The sequence below is a fragment of the Eriocheir sinensis genome, chromosome 6 (assembly GCF_024679095.1).
Source record: "Eriocheir sinensis breed Jianghai 21 chromosome 6, ASM2467909v1, whole genome shotgun sequence".
NCBI lineage: Eukaryota > Metazoa > Arthropoda > Malacostraca > Decapoda > Varunidae > Eriocheir > Eriocheir sinensis.
The window spans coordinates 4,813,628-4,833,158 of record NC_066514.1 but is presented as its reverse complement, the minus strand read 5'-3'; the positions used below and the strand labels follow the sequence as shown (position 1 = coordinate 4,833,158).

Here is a 19,531-nt window from a genome sequence, read left to right as displayed (position 1 = left end):
AATTATGATACCTCCATGGTGCTAACAGCCATAATATTGTCCGTTTCATTCCGTCTGTCCACTTGTGAACGTAGATGTGGCACCTGCGCATTGTGAGTTTGTGATTGCGTGAAGATCATTTGAATGTTTGTGTATCCAAAAAATCCTCAAACCATCGTATATGAACCGCAAACAGAAGATTTGCATTGATAATATCCCATACAAGAACACGAAGAAACAACTTGTATCTCAAACAGTATAGTTTGATCATACACGAACGATGTATAGCCTTTCAGATACTCATATTTCATCTCATTAAGGGATATAAAGTGACAAACGACTCTGCAAGTGTTTATACTCAAGGAATTTTGATGTTGCATGTATAAATAACATAGGTAGCCTAATATTCGAAATAGCCTAGCATCGCATTCAACAGTTATTATTTATTATTTCATGTTTTTTTTCCATTATTAATCGTTATTTCCATACAGTATATTATTAAGATACCCTTTGTTTGCACCTGCAGAGCCAGATGTCTTAACTGAAATGAGAAAGAATTTGAAAACCCACAGATCTTTGGAGAATGTGAGCCACGAAGGTTCCCGCCTGGCTGGTACCTCTGTGCTTTGAAGGCGCGTGCTGTTGTTGTAATCAAGACAAACATATTCGCTGCAACTATAACATATGACTTTTCAATTAAGGAAAATATTTTATCAAGTTGTTTTAACTCAACCGCAACTATTTGCCACGCCAAATTTGGAAAATAAACATATTTTTCCTCGAAGGTCTGAGGGAAGACACGGGGTAGACCTTGCCTTCCCTTCGTGTCTCCCGCAGACCTTCGTTCCAAAAATGCTTGTGACTATAGATTCGCACCGTCCTTCCCTTCGATCTTCGTCGCTAAACCTTCGTGACTCTTGGTACGGGCCCTTGGCTTTTCCCTCCTTCTCTCTCCATTCATTTTAACGCTCCCTCTCCATCTCCATTCCCTTATCTTTTCCGTTCCTATCATCCGCTCCCCATCACCTCTCTTCAGCGCGTCACCCTTTCCTCAGAGCCAGGAGGGAGTGACCCATTCCCGGACGTGGCTGTTTGGAGGAAGGGGGTAAGAGGGTGAAGGTGGAAATTCCTGGAGCTTTCTTTTTTTATGCACGGAAATGGAACCCAAGGGACAGTCCGGGAAAGTGAGTCAGAGGACCAACGGGTAGGGGAAAAGTCTAGTGTGGCGTTCCTGGAAAAAAGAAAGTTTGGGTGTGGGAAAGTTAAGGCTGAAGAGAAGGTGTAGTGATCTTGTTACCCGAAGACGTTTTATATGTTTATACAACCAACCAACTTAGTTTTCTTCACTTGTATGCGATGTATTATAGTATTTAAATCAGGATCTTTTTTTTTTTTTTTTTTTTTTTTTTACGTCGTGGCCTATTGCTCCGGTAGGCTTCTTCCCGGTGGATCCTGATGGTCGGCCCAAGGCTTCTTCCCGGTGTGGCCTGATGGTCGGCCCAGCCCGTTCTGGCGCAGCTGAGTGTTTATAGTGGCGCCATCTTGCATTGGCTCATGCTGCCCTCCCGGAGCTCATCTTTAATCCTAGAATCTAGAGTCCGGGTCAATAGGTGGTCTTCTGGACAGCATGTGGGTAGTTTTAAGCCACTCGGCGGAGGCTGAAAAATCCCAGCTTGGTGGCACCGGGCGGGGATTGAACTCGCGTCGTCCTGAACGCGGCGCCGTCACGCTATCCATTCAGCCACCGCCTCCCCATAAATCTGACTCCTGCACCGTAAAATAATCGTACCTTGACTGTTTGTGGTGATTCGTGAATATTGCAACTAAATTTAAAGCTTCTCCTCGCACTGCACTCCATTCTACAGATTTCGCATTCATAAACTGATTACGTTATCACAGTCTTCATCAGTTTTCAGTAGATATGAGCAAAATGCTTCCCGAAATTGACCCCTCTTTCGGCCACCTCCTCGGATTCTTTTTGGGAGCAGCGAGTAGCGGGCTTTTTTATTATTATTGTTTCCTTTTTTGTTGTTGTTGTTCCCTTGAGCTGTCTCCTTTGTTGTAAAAAAAAAAAATCTTCGTTGCTCGGTTCATACCTAACTCAAACTTGGTCAAACATTCGCCTTTTTCCTCTCCTCAAATTGCACGTTCCACCTTCCAGGCTTGCAATTGTAATCCACTCCCGCCTCCTCCGTCAGCCTCCCCTAGTTTACCTCTTTGCTTGCAGGTCCCCAGTCACCCATTGCACTCACGTTATAAAATGTTACCATCGGGCAAAAGGGGGAGATCTGTGCAGGGCTGAACTTCTCGGTATAGGGAGTCGTATATTCCATCAAGTATCAGGATATTGAATAGGATTTAGCTGCTGTAGAAGGCGGCGGCACACAGGTATATCAGCAATGTATATTTTAACCCATTGGATGCGGATTTCCTACAAGAAGACATCACCAAGCTACAGGAGTGGAACAAAAAGTGGCTGCTTCAATTTAGTGAAGAAAAATGTGAGGTCATGAATCTTGGGAGGGGAAATCCAGCACACCAATACCACATGGGAAACACTCCACTACCCACCACAGAGGCACAGAAAGACCTGGGAGCATATGTTACCAGGCTACCAGTGAAGGGATATCCAGCATACCAATACCACATGGGAAACACTCCACTATCCACCACAGAGGCAGAGAAAGACCTGGGAGCATATGTTACCAGGCTACCAGTGAAGGGATATCCAGCATACCAATACCACATGGGAAACACTCCACTATCCACCACAGAGACACAGAAAGACCTGGGAGCATATGTTACCAGGCTACCAGCTGTGAAGGCTAAATCCGTGCCAATCGCAGCGGACGGGTTAATGTATGCTTTACGTTAAGTATGATTAGAATTGTATACGTAGATATGACTGTCAGTGTAATCTTTTTTAGACATATATTTCTCTACTACTATTACTATTACTACTACTACTACTACTACTACATCAGCAACCAAAACAACAAAAACACCTTCTCCTACTATTAATACAACCCCTACCCCCTACTACTACTACTACTACCACTACAAACACTATTTATATTACTACAACACCATTACTACAATTATCATCATCAGCACCAATACAACCCCAGTCACGCAATAACAGTCACGCACCACACGCAATCACGCACCGAGGCCTGGATTCACAAAACAGAGGGAAAGGGAGAGACAATACGACGCACAAACTCAGGGATGGTACTTATTACAGACACAACAGGTTCTCTGGTACACACATGCAAGTATTCCGCGAACTTCACAGCTTTTCACGCTAGCTCGCCGACACCGTGTAGTGAGAAGGTTAACACAGGCACGTTCTGGCGAAGGTGTGTGTGTGTGTGTGTGTGTGTGTGTGTGTGTGTGTGTGTGTGTGTGTGTGTGTGTGTGTGTGTGTGTGTGTGTGTGTGTTTCGCTGAGTTTGGCGCTACTAGGAGGAAATTGGAGTGTGGGAGTTTGTAAACTTGCGAGAAAACAACCTGTTAAATGTCAACTCCGATGCGTGCTGGAGGTGTGTGTGTGTGTGTGTGTGTGTGTGTGTGTGTGTGTGTGTGGTTTATATATCTTCGTCAGTCTGTATATTTCTACTATAATGATTTAGTGTTCCTAACCGATTCATTTTCCTGTATGTCATTTATTGCGTATATTGTGTTTCTTATCTTTTTTTGTCTATTTTTTCCTTTTACTCTTCCTTAACGAACCTATATCTCAAGTCAGACGCCATAACAACCATTTTTTGAGGGAGGTTTCTCATCTCTAATTCTGAGGCTGGAATGTCACCTTTTTAAGCGGCGGTAATGAGAAATGGCAGTGTTAAAGATTAATACTAATAGTGATGATGGAAGAAACGTATATTTTGTCATGGTAAGTGCTAAGTCTATATATACCAAGTCAAGGAGCAGGAGGCGGTTTTGGGGGCGGAGCAGCGGGATGACGTCACTTGGAGCCAAAAAAAATACCCGCCAGTTCAGGGGTGACTAAAGTTGGGGCCGTGTGTGCACTCTGGATGTGCATTCTCGCCTTCTTTCACAGCGCGTTCAGGCAAGCCACTGACGAAAAAATATGTCTTTTTATTGTGCTATTGCGTGACTGTAATTTCAATGACTACAAACGGCGGTGTGGAGTGTGAGGGAGGGCATGATGAAGTAATTGATTTAAATTAGTCCGCCTTTCTTCGTTTTCTCCAAATCCCTGTTTCTACATTCTCTTGTTTGGCTCCAAGCAGTGTCACGCATAAACCACGCCTCGGCCGTGTCTCCTCCCACAAACCTGCGTATGACTTGACTTGGTGTATATAGACTTAGGGTAAGTGTAGATGGAGACGATACTATATAGGTAGTGAGTCTGAGATATTCTTCTCAACCTCAAGAGCAGAAGATAGGAAAGCCTTGGTGTTCCTCTACAACATTATGAAAAAATGTAGACACTCGTTATAAAGGAGAAATTTTTTTTTATATTATAGAACCTCGTACTTTACTAAAATTCCTTTTTCATATTGATGTTATATTATATTTACTTTCTTTTAAAACATCCAAGCTTCTCATTTGCTTCTGCTACGCATTATTCTTCAGTTAGTTAACTCAACAATTATCTTATTTTTTCTGCATTTTCATGTGTCCCAAGCATCGACATTTTAAATCCTTTCTTCATTAATTCACGTAAATGTGAATTTTAGGATTTTCTTGAATAGATTTTCAAATAACCTATTGTTATATTTTTTAAGAGAGAGAGAGAGAGAGAGAGAGAGAGAGAGAGAGAGAGAGAGAGAGAGAGAGAGAGAGAGAGAGAGAGAGAGAGAGAGAGAGAGGTAATATTTAGTTAGACCTCTTATATTCCAGTATACTTTCCTTATAAATAAATATTTCAACTTGTTTCTTTTACCTTTCGCATTTTATTGGATTTTTTTTTAATCGTATCAACTATACCATTTGCTGTATTGCTATTTGTACGTAGGTAACCGATTCTTTAGCGTCATAAATCACATAGCATAGTTTTGGCACTACTAACCCGGAATGTTATTTGTTCCTTGTTATTTTCATCACATACAAGTCCGTTTTTAAAATCATATTCCCCGGTTGTCCTTGCCCCAGCTTTTCCCACGCCCTCTTTATATGTTTACTGGTCCACATTCTATTCACTGGCTCGCTGTTATGTCACGCACGGACACACACACACACACACACACACACACACACACACACACACACACACACACACACACACACACAGAAAAATGGCTCCAATTCCACACGCTTCATGACACACAGATCGTCTTTTGTTTTTTTACTCGGTTACACTAATTCCCGTTTGGTGCACCCTCGTTATGCTTTCACTGTTTCCCCGCCCTCCTATGACTTCAATCAGCAGACTCCAATTGCGTCAGACCGTCCTCACATATAAAACCTTACTATAGTCACCTCACTATAGAATGGATATCAAAATGTTGGAATCTGTGCAGAGGAGGATGACTAAGATGATTCAGAGGTTGAGAAACTTGCCATACGAGGAAAGACTCAAACAGTTAAACTTGCATGCTCTAGAAAGACGAAGGGTGCGTGGAGACATGATCGAGGTTTATAAATGGATGAAGGGCTTTAATAAGGAGGATATTCATAAGGTTTTGTTGGTAAGAGAACCGGGTAGGTCACGTAGTAATGAGTTCAAACTGGATAAAATCAGATTTAACAGGGACATAGGCAAAAATTGGTTTACTAACAGAGTGGTGGATGAGTGGAATAGGCTTAGCAGTCATGTGGTGAGTGCCAATACAATTATCACATTCAAAATTAGATTACATAAATTCATGGACAGCGATATTAGGTGGGGGTAGATACACGGGAGCCTAAGTTCAAAGGAGCTGCCTTGTACAGACTCACCGGCCTCTTGCAGACTCCTGCGTTCTTATGTTCTTATGTTCTTATAAAAAGTTCGTAATCGCAAAGAAGTGGGAGTATCAGAAGGAGCAGAAGGGAGAGAAGAGGAGTAGAAGGAGAAGGAAGAGGAGGAAGAGAAAGGACTGATCTTATGAGCATTCACCTGATCATTGAAATACCTTCTCTCTCTCTCTCTCTCTCTCTCTCTCTCTCTCTCTCTCTCTCTCTCTTATTTTTTGAGTGCGTATTGCGTGCTTGTGTGTGTGTGTGTGTGTGTGAGTGTGTGTGTGTGTGTGTGTGTGTGTGTGTGTGTGTGTGTGTGTGTGTGTGTGTGTGTGTGTGTGTGTGTGTGTGTGTGTGTGTGTGTGTGTGTGTGTGTGTGTGTGTGTGTGTGTGTGTGTTTGTAGTTTAACTTGTTAGGAAAATCTATGGCCAAAAAAAGTGTAGTAGGATACTGAAGATTTTTTTTTTTAATTGTGATAATCAAACCTTGTTCCTTAAACCTGTCTGTATCAAGTATATGAGTGTGCCAAGCAGATGATAAATAAAATAAATAAAGAGAGAGAGAGAGAGAGAGAGAGAGAGAGAGAGAGAGAGAGAGAGAGAGAGAGAGAGAGAGAGAGAGAGAGAGAGAGAGAGAGAGACAGAGACAGACAGACAGACAGAGACACAGACAGACAGAGACACAGACACACAGAGACACAGACAGACAGAGACACAGACAGACACAGACACAGAGACAGAGAGACAGAGACAGACCAGAGACACAGACTAGAGACACAGACACAGAGACAGACACAAAGACAGACAGAGACACACACAGAGACAGACACAGAGACACAGAGACACAGAAAGAGAGCATGAAACTGAACAAATAAATAAAGATAAAAGATAAGGTCACAACATTACGAAATATTATGCTTCACTGTGTGCTGGCCGGGTCTCCTCTTTATCAGACAGACACTTCTCTTTCCAATCTGCCACTTCACCTAACCTTCCCTTCCCGCTACTGGCCTTCTATAACCCGTCCGCTGCGATTGACACGGATTTCGCCTTCACTGGTAGCCTGGTAACACATACACTCCCAGGTCTTTCTCTGCCTCTGTGGTGGATAGTGGAGTGTTTCCCATGTGGTATTGGTATGCTGGATATCCCCTCCCAAGAACACATATTTGACAAGGCTTTCGTAGGAGTTATGGGCATTTCCAGGGGTAGTTTTATGACCCTGGTGGTAGTCTGACCCTTCTTCTGTACCGTGAACCTAAAGAAACACTCATCAGAACCCGATTGATCCCCTCTTTGACCTTTAGAAATAGCTGATGTGATATGGCAAAGTGCCGTGTAATACCAACCTACATCTTCATTGAATTGTAGCAGCCACTTTTTGTTCCATTCCTGTAGCCTGGTGAGGTGTGACTGTAGGAAATCCGCAGTTGAGAGATTAACAACAACGGTATATTCTCTCATTCCATTGATCTTTCTATTCCTACAAGTTCCACAGTTCCTTTCCATATACCTCCTTCTTCTGTACCCTGTTCCGTCTTGACCCATCCTCACATTTCTTTTCCTCCCCTGTTTCTCTTTTTATTCCTTCCATTCTTTCACATGTTCCCTTCTTTTCCTCGCCCTCTTTCTACTCCCTTTCCCAGCCGTCACCCGGGGGAATTAACGTCCTGCGGGGGAGCGCTTAACTTTCTTGAAGAGGGGGAGGGAGATAGAGCGAAAGAAATGAAGAGAATGAGGAACTGAGGGAAACGCTGGGATTATTTTTTTAAGTATACTGCAGGAGAGAGGGAAAGAGGAAAGGATGGAGGAAAGGCAGTAAGGAGTGGAGGCCAGGCACTTACCGGGGGAAGAGTAATGACTGAGAGAGAGAGAGAGAGAGAGAGAGAGAGAGAGAGAGAGAGAGAGAGAGAGAGAGAGAGAGAGAGAGAGAGAGAGAGAGAGAGAGAGAGAGAGAGAGAGAGAGAGAGAGAGAGAGAGAGAGAGAGAGAGAGAGAGAGAGAGAGAGAGAGAGAGAGAGAGAGAGAGAGAGAGAGAGACAGAGAGAGAGAGAGAGAGAGAGAGAGAGAGAGAGAGACAGAGAGAGAGAGAGAGAGAGAGAGAGAGAGAGAGAGAGAGAGAGAGACAGAGACAGAGACAGAGACAGAGAGAGAGAGAGAGAGAGAGAGAGACAGAGACAGAGACAGAGACAGAGACAGAGACAGAGACAGAGAGAGAGAGAGAGAGAGAGAGAGAGAGAGAGAGAGAGAGAGAGAGAGAGAGAGAGAGAGAGAGAGAGAGAGAGAGAGAGAGAGAGAGAGAGAGAGAGAGAGAGAGACACAGAGAGAGAGAGAGAGAGAGAGAGAGAGAGAGAGAGAGAGAGAGAGAGAGAGAGAGAGAGAGAGAGAGAGAGAGAATACCGTATTTGGGTGTATCTGTATTCGTATTCAAATACATTTAATAGAAATCAAAGTATTCGGCTTCGTATTCGCATGCAAAGGAAAAGTATTCGTGATCTGGGAATAATCTGACAAATACTTCAGAATTCATTATCAGAAATACCAGCTGTTGTTCCTTGCACCTCCAGCCATATTTATAGATTCAAACGGTTATCAAAGTGATCTTGGTATATTTAAGATCACCATTCCTTATGTCGTGATGCGTGACTACAGAAAATAATAGCTACAGCCCCTCAAAGAAAAAATCCTACCAGCCACAGCGGTGTCTGCAAAAATGTTGTTGTTGTTGTTCCTCCAAGGCGGTCGTGTAATGATCGTGTATGTTTCCGGTTCATAAGCACACTTTACTGTTGCATAACTTTAGAACAGTGTTGTACCCAGTTACGTCAAAAAGGTATTTTCCATTGTAAAGTATTCATGAATGTAGTCATTGATACTTTCAAGAAGTATTCGTATTTGTATTCGAATTAAAAACATTTCATTGTAATAGATTTTCGTATTCGTATTCTGTGGAATTCGAAGTATTAATTCGTATTCGTATTCGAATACACAACTCTTAGATTCACTCCATCCCTGCTATCGCGTTTCAGACCATGGTGACACACACACACACACCGTGGCGCAACTGGTTAGAGCGCTGCGCTGCCAGGCTTCACGGTCTGACAGGGCGGCGGTTCGAGCCCGCTCAAGCCGGATTCTTTCCGTGCACTAGTAGACTAGGAGTGGTTACTGTCCCCCCTTGATTAAGCGGGATGGCGTGTGTGGTGTGTGAGGTCCTGGCAGTACCCAGAGATCGACGATAAAGTGCACTTGCTCATGTCGGGAGGGTACCTGCTGGCGATTACGAGTCCAACACGTGATCAGGCCGTGGTGAATTACACACACACACACACACACACACACACACACACACACACACACACACACACACACACACACACACACAGATAGATAGACAGATAGGGATGGATAGATAGTTAAGTGACCACAGCATGTCATTTTTACAACTAACACAAGACACACTAAAAAAATTATATACAAGCAGTGTCTGTGAGAAAATGTCAAACTCACAATACATCTGTAGCCCAGTAGTCAAATCAAGCCCTGGTCTAGGCATTACCTAAGCAGACGCACACATGTATACATCATTTTCACAGCCAATTTCTGTTTGTAAATACGCACGATATCATTAATTGTTTTCCATAAAGGTAAAATGAAGTCTGTCTCTGTTATGTCGGGTCACTGGGCAGCCCTCAACAACCTGACGTTCATTTTGTATTTCACCACAAAAACACACACACACGTTCTTCTACCCTCAAACGCCCACGGCCACGCCTGTTCCACCTTCCTGTCTCGCAGCCCAGTGAATGTCCACTCGTCCTGAATACACACACACACACACACACACACACACACACACACACACACACACACACACTCACACTCACCAGAAAGAGGTTGCCTTGACACAGATTTTCACGTCTTTATCATGAATGTGTCGTTTCATGCAAGCGTGCTTACATACAAACATACACACACTCACACACTCACACACACACACACACACACACACATGTATAAATATGAGCTTACGTACATTTATACACGCACTCACACATATATGGCAGACGGAGAAGATGGCGCCACTATAAACACTTGCCTGCGCCATGACGGGCTGGGGCCGACTACCATCCAGGCCCCTCAAGCAAGCCTACCGGCGTAAAAAAAAAAAAAAAAAGAGCGCAAGTAAAAACCCGAATCAGAATGTTCTTGTTTCCTTATGTGTGTGTGTGTGTGTGTGTGTGTGCTCGACTGACCGACCGACTAACCTTGACGAAATCTGCCATACTGACCCACATTCACACACACACACACACACACACACACACACACACACACCATAACCCAAACTCATCCCCCAGTATCACCCTCCCTTCCCTCTTCCGTCACGCCAGTATTGCAAAGCCGTCCCTTGTGCAACGTCAACTAACTTTACCTGCATTGTTATCTTGTTGGCAGCTTTACTTTATGATAGAATATGAAGCTGCATGTCTCTGTCTATCTATTTATATATCCATCTATCTGCCTATCTATCTATCTATGCTTTTATATATCTGCCTGTCTGTTTATCTATTCTATTTGTATTTATCCCTTTGACTGTGGATTTCCTAAAAGAAGACCTCACCAAGCTACAGGAATGGAACAAAAAGTGGCTGCTACAATTCAATGAAGAAATATGTAAAGTCCTGCAGCTTGGGAGGGGATATCCAGCACACCAATACATGGGAAACACTCCACTATCCACCACAGAGGCAGAGAAAGACCTGGGAGTGTATGTTACCAGGCTACCAGTGAAGGGATATCCAGCACACCAATACCACATGGGAAACACTCCACTATCCACCACAGAAGCAGAGAAAGACCTGGGAGTGTATGTTACCAGGCTACCAGTGAAGGGATATCCAGCATACCAATACCACATGGGAAACACTCCACTATCCACCACAGAGGCAGAGGAAGACCTGGGAGTGTATGTTACCAGGCTACCAGTGAAGGGATATCCAGCATACCTATACCACATGGGAAACACTCCACTATCCACCACAGAGGCAGAGGAAGACCTGGGATTGTATGTTACCAGGCTACCAGTGAAGGCGAAATCCATGCCAATCGCAGCGGACGGGTTAATATTGCTCATATGATACAGCAAAATACAAGTAATAAGTCATGTTAAAATATAAATGCATAGATCTTTGTTTATTGTGTACTTCGCCAGTGCATTGTCCACTTATAACCAGATTCATAGCTTAAAATTTTATCGTATGTGGTGAGTGCAACAAGGTGTGGCACGGTGTCAGTAGGAGCAAGGGAAGTGTAGAAAGTTATGTATATTTTATTTTTTATCTAAGTCGTTCAGGAAGATTTGTTGCGGGCTAAAGGAAAGGTCGATTGCTCCCTGCCGTTTTGTATTCCTCATCGTCGTATTAAATTAATCACACACATGAAAATCTTCGTTGCAGTGTGCTGTTATTTTGTTGTTGTTGTTGTTGGTGGTGGTGGTGGTCTTGGTGGTGGTGGTGGTGGTGGTGGTATTGTTGTTGTTGTTGTTGTTGTTAGTGGTGGTGGTCTGGGGGGGGGGATATTGTTGTTGTTTGTGGTGATGATGCTTTTTAATAATAATAACAATAACAATACTAATACTAATACAAAAACTAAAACTACTACTACTACTACTACTAATAATAATAATAATAATAATAATAATAATAATAATAATAATAATAATAATAATAATAATAATAATAATAATAATAATAATAATAGTCAGATAAGCAAAGTTACAACAAGCGGCAGAATGTACCCTCGCCTCAAAGCTCACCATGACGCACACTCATCCGTCTTGTCGCCTTGCCTGCCAGTCATCACCGTCCTGCCACTCCGTCTCCGCCTCCCACTCTGTGTGTTCCGTTGCCTTGGCGGAGTACAACACGTCACGCCACATTTATCCGCCGCCCACCACTTCCAAGACACACTGCTAAAATTACTATTGTCGTACCAGTGTGGTGAGATCGTGACATTATTTTTATTTTTTTATTTTTTTACGTCTACGCCTATAGCGCCGGTAGACTTGCTTGAGGGGCCTGGATGGTGTTCGGCCCCATCCCGTCATGGCGCAGGCAGGTTTTTATACTGGCGCCAACTTCTCTTGGCTCATGCTGCCCCCCGGAACTCCTTCTTGATTCACTTGGACGGTTTCCTCTAGAGTCCGGGTTGATGGGTGGTCTTCAGGACAGCATGTGGGTAGTTTTAAGCCACTCGGCGGTGACTGAAAAATCCGAGGTGGTAGCGTGGGGATTCGAACCCGCGTCGTCCATCACGTGGTGAATGTGGGCCCAGCACGCTACCACTCAGCCATCGCCTACCCTAACATATTCATTTGTAACTTTGGAAGAGATCATCAAAGTACCTCTAGAATGAAATCACACTCATCTATTTTCTTTGTGGAAGAAGTGCGTTGTGGATCTTTGTATACATGTTTATTTTTCGTTTGTTTGTTTTGTTTGTTTAAGCCTAAGGGCTTAATGGGCTTTTTCCCTTTGTTTTTGCACTTGAGCTGCTTCCTCTGCTGCACAAAAAGGTTCCTACACGGAAGCCAAAGATATCGCTTGAATGAGTGTGTTAAATTGGAAACTACTATGTGAATTTGAATTTAAGGCCTATTACCTGCATAGTCCGTGAGTGCCAACTCCTGCTGTACGGGCATGTGGCACGCTATCAAGAAGTCGACCTTAAGGCGGCTTTACACCTGGCAATTCCTGGCCGGCAATACAGCCGCGACGATCTAGCGGCTAGACCAGCTGGGTGCTCTCGGGATCAAGTACGTTCACACGTGGGAGGAGCCGCCGGGAGCATCAAGACGTAACTGCTAGTAAATGCAAGGGCATGAATTAATCCCAGACGCCCCAAAAGGCTACCACCATATATTAAAACCACAGTGAGTTTGGTCCATTAACGGTAAAAAAAAATGGGGTAATGTGTTACCAGGGGTTCCGTTCAGTTTTTTTTTAATTTTTAGCTTCTATTCATTATCAACATCAATGACACTTGACAATGATAACTATAGTGACATAGGTAAATTTGCAGAATACAAAAAAATAGGGCGCAGGGATTAGAGGATGGGAGTTGCAGAGTGACACAACAAACTGTCAGCCTGGTCTGTCAGCCTGGTCAGAGGAATGGCAGATCAATTCAAGTAAGTACTTAGTGTAGGACTTAGCCACACGAACACGCAACCCATTACAGAGGTTGCTCACACGACTCCACAGCGAGGTGCAGGTTGATTTGTGAAAGGATTTGGGAGCAGCTAAAACTACAAAGGAAGCAATGTGAATATATGTAGAGGGTAGAGGAATAGGCCAACATTATATTAGGAGGATAATAACAGGAGAGTGTCTAACAGGAGTGCAGAGTATATCGTTAGTTAGTATTTATCGTTGTTAGGCCAACACTTAGAGTTTTGGTGCCCACACCTGGCCCACACACTACAGAATGGACATCAACTTGCTAGAATCCAAGATGAGGAGTAAGATTCAAACCTCCCAAGGGCTGAAAATAAACATTATCAAAAAAGACCTAATATTGTAGAAATACTTTAAGTAAGCGAGTTTTACCTTCAGTAGTATTGATTGATTGATTGTTCATTGTTGCATTTAACAACAAAGGAGAAGGGAGGAACATGCCATCCCAGGCATTACATCGTGTGATTATATAATACACGAAAATAATCGTTCCTTACCTCCTTCGATATCTCGCAAAGAGATAAACATTTCTCGGATGTTGCTGCCACTCTCTCAAAAGTTGTTTCGCGTAGACTCAGCTTCTCATACAGCTTATCTTGTGGCTCCCACAAGTATCTATGCTGCCTCACATCTAGTAACGCCACCTCGGCCTCCCGGCTCCAAATCTTGTTGTCTGTATCTGTCATTTCTTGTTTTATTGGCGCCGACATGCTGTGCTCAGCCGCCAGTCGGCAATACAAGACGGACGCGCTCAGCTGCAGAGAACTTGCCGCGAGCAGGGCTCCCAGACCATGACCAAAAATGCAGCCGAGCCTGTATTGCCGACTAGGAATTGCCAGGTGTAAGGCCGCCTTTACTCACCGCGTTGTTCCTGTAAGAAACAATTACGAGTGGAGGAGGCCGCGGGAATGTCTCCTTCAGCAAGTCAATGAATCCAGAAATAATATCTATAGGATGGGAAGGAATCATTATGGAGACTTGCTCAAAGGAACTCCCGGGGCTTACGTCGACCCTCCAAAGAGGGTCAACAGCTGGGTGGGCTGGCCTCCGGCTGATCAGGCTGAGATTCAAACCTTGGCCTGCAGATATATATATATATATATATATATATATATATATATATATATATATATATATATATATATATATATATATATATATATATATATATATATATATATATATATATATATATATATATATATATATATATATATATATATATATATATATATATATATATATATATATATATATATATATATATATATATATATATATATATATATATATATATATATATATATATATATATATATATATATATATATATATATATATATATATATATATATATATATATATATATATATATATATATATATATATATATATATATATATATATATATATATATATATATATATATATATATATATATATATATATATATATATAGATATATATATATATATATATATATATATATATAATGTATATTTCTGTAGGTCGTTGTCTGGTCTGCTGGTTTTTATTGGTGTCTGCCCTGATGGCCTCTTTGTGGCTCACAGTCTGTTCCTTACTCTTTCCGTGTTTTTGTCGATAGATCTATAATGAAATGCTTTTATTGGCAGTCATATGTTGACCGTTACTTTTCTATGTTTATTGTCTCACTCACAACTTAAAGGTCATTATTTGTTGTAGAAAAAATGTTAATACAAAATCATAATAATCTTTCATTTATACACACACACACACACACACACACACACACACACACACACACACACACACACACACTAACACACATACACACACATATAAACACATAAAGAAAACAGCCACACATGATAACGGCTGGCATGCATCGGTTTATAGTGCCATTACCAGGTTAGGTCAGGAAATGGCTCGTGAGGCCCGTAAAAGGTGGTGGCATGAGAGAGAGAGAGAGAGAGAGAGAGAGAGAGAGAGAGAGAGAGAGAGAGAGAGAGAGAGAGAGAGAGAGAGAGAGAGAGAGAGAGATTTACATAGAAAATCAGACCACACAGACCCCATGGTCCAGATTAGGTGGCCTGTCCTTAAACCTAACGTTGCATTTCTACTCTAGTTAATATTAAGTTCAAGGAAGTGGAGAGAGAGAGAGAGAGAGAGAGAGAGAGAGAGAGCTGCACGGTAGAAGAAATCATGAGTACAAGCTTCGTGTGTGTGTGTGTGTGTGTGTGTGTGTGTGTGTGTGTGTGTGTGTTCGTGATTCCTTGCATGTACGGTTATTGTACACGCTCACTCCTACACGTACACGGAGCCATTTAGCACCACGGACACGCCCACGACTCCCCTGTGCACATGACTAGGTGCACATATACGTACACATAGAGTGCCATGTTCCTTTTGGTGAATATATAATTTTCCCCAAACTGATTTAGTATTTTATTTAACGCCGGTAGGCTTTCTTCAGGGGCCAGATGGTCGTCCCAAGCCCGTCATGGCGCAGGCAATTTTTCATAGTGATGCCGTTTATGCTTGGCTCATGCTGCCCCCCGGAACTCATTCTTGATTCACTTGGACGGTTTCCTCTAGAGTCCGGGTTGATGGGTGGTCTTCAGGACAGCATGTGGGTAGTCTTAGGGCCAGTTTCACAGTTCCCCATGATGGGTTAGTAAGCTCCCAAACCAATACCAGAGGCTTCGAAATTTCCTTGTATAGTGTCTGGTGTTTATATTTAAGTTCACAAATTTGATGAAACTATACAGGAAAAGTCTTGTGTATTTAGTGTGGCATCGAAGACTTCACCATTTTGGATTGTATGGGATTCTATAGTTTGATTCGGGCTGTTACGAAAACACTGTATTGGACTGTGAAATCGGCTCTTAGGCCACTCGGCGGTGACTGAAAAATCCCAGGTGGTAGCGTGGGGATTCGAACCGACATTGTCCATGGCGTGGTGAATGTGGGCCCAGCACGCTAACCACTCAGCCACCGCCTACCCAATGAAAATGAATGTAAAATAATGAAATGAACGTAAAATAGTGAGGATGTATGTTTATTTTAAAATCCGTTTGTTTGTTGTCATTTGCGGGGTTCTTATGTAGAGAAAAGTGAAGAGAGTCCTGCTTCACACACACACACACACACACACAGGTTTTCTCGCCACACACACACACACACACACACACACACACACAGGTTTTCTCGCCACACACACACACACACACACACACACACACACACACACAGGCAGTTGTCACGTACACAGCCTCGAGGGAGTAGCCGTGACGTCACGCACGACACCTCAAGGTCGCGTATCGATACTCCTCCCTCCCCCCCCTTTAATGAACCCCATTTAGACCCCCTCCCGACCCTCTCTCCTTCGTGAACCTCAATTCCTTTACACTTTTCCTCCCCCGCTATAGTTTTTAACCTCTTCTTCTATCCTCTGAACCTCGACGGGCCAAGAAGATGATTCCAACCTTAAGGAACGACTCAAGCGACTCAATCTCTTTACAATGGAGAAAAGACGCCTGGAAGGGGATATGATTCAAGTCTTCAAGTACCTGAAAAAGTTCAATAACGTCAATTACTCCAAATTCTTTGAACTGCAAACCAACTCAAGAACTAGAAATAACGGTTTACCCATTCAGTCGAGTCGATGTAACACAGACATTGGAAGGAGTTTCTTTTCAAACCGAGTCATCCGCCACTGGAACAATCTTCCCTCAGAAGTAGTAAATGCGAATACCATCAACATCTTCATATATAGAATCGACCGTCATTTCGCTGCATCGGGAGTAAACTGAATAACGAGGGGCTTCCATCTGCTCCTCAATATCGCGGTGCTTTCATCTGCTCCTCAAGCCCCAAGTGGCGGTCGAGCAGATTAAATCACCAAAGCGGGCGACCTCGTAATGAGCCAATAGGGTTTCTGTTGCCTGCATTTCCATGTTTCCATGTTTCCGTTTCCACTACCCTCCCGTTCTTTCAGTCATTATTTTCCGTTCCCCTCCTTTTCCCCTCTTCGTTCCCCATTCCCCTTTCCTCACTCATCCATCCCTTTTATTCCTTTTATTTCATTCCTTTACCCTCCCCTTCCTTTATCCTCCCCTTCCTCTACCCTCCCGTTCCTTCAGTCATTATTTTCCCTTCCCCTCCTTTTCCCCTCTTCGTTCTCCATTCCCTTTCCTCATTCACCCCTCCCTCCCTCCCTCCCTCCCTCAACGTAATGGCACTCCAGCACACCGCTCCCTCTGGCCCTCTTCCTTCCTCACGTGACCTTCGTGGAGGGAGAGGGATTCAGGAGGGGGTATGGCTCCTCCCCTCCTCCTCTCCCTCTCCCGCTTCATGGCTTCTCCCCTCCTCCTCCTCTCCCTCTTCCTCTTCATGGCTACTCCTCTCCTCTCCCTCTCCCTCCCTTTCCTCCGCCCCTTGGTAGTGTGGCGGTGAGCTTTCGTTTTTTTGGGTGTAGTTTTCTTTTTTAGTTTTACTTGTTGATTGTCACACCATGTGGAGTATATATTTTTTCTCCTTCTTCTTCTTCTTCTACCGCCTCCTCCTCCTCCTCCTCCTCCTCCTCTTTATTCTCCACATTTTGTCCTTTAACTCTAAGTAATGTAAAGTAATAAATGCACTTCGGGTCCAGAATTAGTAACCACACACACTACTTATCACTATCACTATTAGCAGTGATCTGAAACACACAATACACTGCAAGTCAGCGTGCAAGAAAGCCAATACTATGCTCGAGTTCATAGCGAGGAACTTCGAATATAAGACGCCGGGAGTAATGTTATTCTTTTACAATCCGCTTGTAAACCCCCACCTGGAATACACCGTGCAGTTTTGGTTGGAATGGAAAAAGAACATTGAATAGCTCGGGAGAGTACAGCGACGAGCTACGAATATTTATACCATCATTTTGGAAGCAACCTTACGAAGAACGACTCACACACACACACACACACACACACACACACACACACACACACACACACACACACACACACACACACACACACACACACACCGCGTACAAACACACACACAGAGAGAAGTTCCATACACCAGGGCGGTACTCAACCTCTTCACGTTGGAAAAGAGACGATTGCGGGGAGACCTGATAAAAGTCAAGTACATGAACAAATTCAGAAACGTCGATCACTCAAAACGTATCACACTACGAACTAACCCGAAAACAAGAAACAACGGTGAAACAGTTCAAGCGAAGCGATGCAGTGCGGATATCGTCAGGAGCTATTTCCCGAACAGAGTCGTTCATCACTGGAACAGGTTAGAGTGGAAACAATCAACTCCTTGAACCGATGCGGATTTCCTACAAGAAGACATCACCAAGTTACAGGAGTGGAACAAAAAGTGGCTGCTCCAATTTAGTGAAGAAAAATGTGAGGTCATGCATCTTGGGAGGGGAAATCCAACACACCAATACCACATGGGAAACACTCCACTATCCACCACAGAGGCACAGAAGGACCTGGGAGCATATGTTACCAGGCTACCAGTGAAGGCGAAATCCGTGCCAATCGCAGCGGACGGGTTAAGAATCGCATTAAACATCACTTTGCTGCGCCGGGAGTGAACTAATCGTATCCAAGAGTAGGTAAAAAAGTGCTTTAATTTTTCCGCAGGTCACTCTAGTGGCTGACGAACAGATTATTCACTAAAAACAGGCTGCATCGCAATGAGACAACAGGTTTTCTGCTGCCTGCTCGTCTATGTATCTATGTTTCCTCCTTTATCATTCTTCTCCTTCTCCTCCTTCTTCTTCTTCTTCTTCTTCTTCTTTTCTTTTTCTTTTTCTTTGTCTTTGTCTTTGTCTTCTTCTTCTTCTTCTTCTTCTTCTATCGTTTTCATTTTGTTTCCTTCTTCTTGTTATGACTTGGATTCATTAAGACTTCCAATATATTTCGTTGCAATTCATTCCCTAATTCATACTCTCCTGTTTATTCTCTCCCTTCCCCTCCCTTCCTGTTCTCTTCTTTCTTTTTTCTCATTCTTCTGCTGATTTTTCGCCTTTTTCTTATTTCTCCTCCTCCTTTTCCTCCTTTTCTTCTTGTCTTGTTCCTCCTTCTCCTTTTGTACCTTTCCTTCCCTTGGTTTCGTTGCTTTTTCTCATCTCGATAACTTCTGAAGGTTCTTTATATGAGACCTCAATGGAATCTATTATTAGACACACAGGAGCTCGTTAAAATTTAAGAATAGTTTGTAAAAGGTCATTCGAGGAGTTATATATAATGGCTGTCATGCTTCGGGGTTAAGTGTACAGAAATTATAGTTCGGGTGTGACTGTGTTTAGCAAATTAAAAAAAATCCCTTCAGAGTACTGCTTGGCGGATTAACGTGTCTGGGGCTTAACCCGTCCGCTGCGATTGGCACGGATTTCGCCTTCACTGGTAGCCTA

The 19,531-nt window shown here is 43.1% G+C and overlaps 1 long non-coding RNA gene across 1 annotated transcript in view; it reads right to left on the bottom strand.

Annotated features, from left to right (window-relative positions):
* Window positions 1-2,400: 2,400 nt before the first annotated feature.
* LOC126989296 (uncharacterized) overlaps window positions 2,401-19,531 on the bottom strand; it is a 34,605-nt gene continuing 17,474 nt past the window's right edge. The window contains exons 2-3 of the long non-coding RNA XR_007743164.1: window positions 10,747-10,893; window positions 2,401-2,668 (exon numbers count right to left, since the gene is read on the bottom strand). This is a non-coding gene — a long non-coding RNA (uncharacterized LOC126989296). The remainder of the gene's footprint in view (window positions 2,669-10,746; window positions 10,894-19,531) is intronic.